Source organism: Betta splendens, chromosome 13 (assembly GCF_900634795.4).
Source record: "Betta splendens chromosome 13, fBetSpl5.4, whole genome shotgun sequence".
Taxonomy (NCBI): domain Eukaryota; kingdom Metazoa; phylum Chordata; class Actinopteri; order Anabantiformes; family Osphronemidae; genus Betta; species Betta splendens.
In genome coordinates, this window is record NC_040893.2 from 19,394,862 (window position 1) to 19,397,361 (window position 2,500).

Genomic DNA, 2,500 nt, shown 5'->3' on the forward strand with positions numbered 1-2,500 from the left:
GAGCGAGCCAGTTGTGAAATAGTTTTTTGTAGGGGGGTTTATAGAGCCCGGTCCCTGGCAGGAGGACAAAGGTGGTCCTCTGGGACCCGTTTAACCCTCTGTGTCACACACACTCTCCCTCCCTCATGAAAAAGCTGCTTCCACAGCTGCCATGAGTCCCTCCCCTCCTCTATTATTGTTAATCCCCCAGTTAAAGCTCCCTCAATTGCTCCACACCCCTCACCCCCCACATATCTACAACAGCATCGCCCCTTTCTCCCCCATGATGACCCCCACCCCCGGGTCTGGGGTCCCACAAAGCCGTCAGCTGTCGTATGGTCTCTGACCCGTTGTTATGCTGAATGTGCCCGGCTGCTGTGTCTGCACGTACAGTACAGTCCTCCTGGTCTCATGGTGGTGGTTCACTCTGGTTGGCTTCCTGGGGTTCATGACCTTTGACCGAGCAGTGGCCAAAGGTTGTGAATCATGTCTGATCAGCTTCTTTGCTCTATGATTTATGATTCTTGTTATTGAAATCAATTTGACAAATGCAGTAAAATCATCCAGACGCGTGGCCGCTGAATCTGGCCTGACTTTGTTTTTGGTCACCTTTCCGTCGGGTGCGTTCGTCTCGGCAGCGTTTTTTCCGGCTGCCTCTTTCTCTCCTCGTCACCTCATCAATAAACTGCTGTGCTCTGTGATCTGGGCTTTCATGTCTGTCCAGCCTGCAGCATTGTTTTGAGCGCCGTGCCGTAAATCATGCAGCGTTTCATATGGTTGCCATTAATAAGGTTGAGATCACACTTCCAGTCAGGTCCCACCCTCAGCTCTGCCGTGCACGTGCACATGCACATGCACATGCACGTGCACGGCAGAGCTGAGACTTTGTATAGAGGGAGAGCTAATTAGTGTTTTAGCTGATTGCTAATTGCCTCTTTCTTCCGCCTACTTGCACATAAGTGAGAGAGGGAGATGCAGGGACATCTACTGGTGCTTCTATCAGAAAGTCTTCCTCTGTTTTTAATTGCAGCCGTGTGCCTGGTAAACAGCCTGACCTTCTGCCTCCTGCAGCTTCTCTCTTGGTTTTATTGTCCACTTTTAAAGCAGATCTTTTATGCAGAGCCTCCTGCACCTCTGGCTCCCACTGAAGCCACGACTGTAACACGTACACGTCAGCACCCGGAGATGGACTTTTACTGTGGAGAAGCAGCATCTGATGGATCCATAGAGAAGATTAGCGCTGTTGTTGGAGCTGAACCTGAAGGAATCACAGGCCAGATGTTAAAGTTTGAAGCACAGATGACTGGACAGAGCTGAGCCCCAACACAATAAACACACCAGCTTCAGCGTCTTCCACACACGGCGTCTGCTGTGATGAAGCTGGTCTTGTGTGAACGTGTTTTTTCTTTTTTTTTCGTTTAAAACTGCTTCAGTTGAAGCCTACTTTAATTAACAGCAGCTTTCAGAAGGATCGCTTCTATCCTGCGTTTGCTGGTCAGGACAATCATGGGCGACATGAGTCGACCCTGGAAGCTCGTCAGGAAACAAGTTTTCTTGGCCGGCGCTCACGACTTTGGCTGAATTCTTCATTTCAGTCCAAGTAAAGAGAACCAGTCGGACTTGAGCTCGTGCGCTGATCGGGTTTCTCCCGGTGTAGAAGTCGGGTTATAGTTACGGAGCGAAGCCTCTGCTGCGGCCCAGGGGTTTTATGTGTTTTTCCAGTGTGGATTTATGTCACGCTGGACGAGGGGCGCGTGTCGGAGCGGGTCCTCGGCCCGTTTCACCAGCGGTGCATGAAGGACTCAGGGTTCAGCTGCAGAGGCTGTTTGAGTGAAGGGGCTCTGCACAGTTTTCACTTTCTCAGGCTGTGCGTCCTCACACGGCCAAGTCTTAGGTCATGCACACATGATCTCAGACGCACGTCGAAGCATCCACACGCTCTGCAGCCGCAGCTGGAACAAATGGGGAGCAGATTGTGTACGATGGTGATGGTGATGTAAAAGGCCAGGCATGCTGGTCTCCATGGATGACGCCTCTGTTGACTGAATGTTGAGTGTATGTGCGCATGTGTGCATCCAGAGGGGTCGAACCCGCGCCGTGAGCTGTAAAACAGCCCTCGTCTCGGTTCCCTTAGAATTCATGCTTCTGCGGCCGGTCAGTCACAAACGAGGGCGTGGGCTCCAAACGACGCGCTTTCTCTGGTTGAAGCTTTTCATTAGGTCGTTTGCGTTTAAAGACGATGAATAAATCCTGTGAACTCCCTCTGTGTATTTGGACCTTTGCGTAGTTTGGTTAATACAGATATCTGCACAGTGGACTTCATTTGTCTGATAAATCCTACTAATGGTTTCTAGTGCTATTTGGCAGCAGGACAAGTGTGTCGGGGTGTTTATTTTGGGGATTTCAGGCACTTATCTCATACTTTCAGCACATTTCTCCTCGTTATTCTGTGCTCCAGTAAACCTGGCCGAGGGCAGCAGGGCGCTAACGTCGTGCAGTGAAGGCCTCCATTAGCTGCACA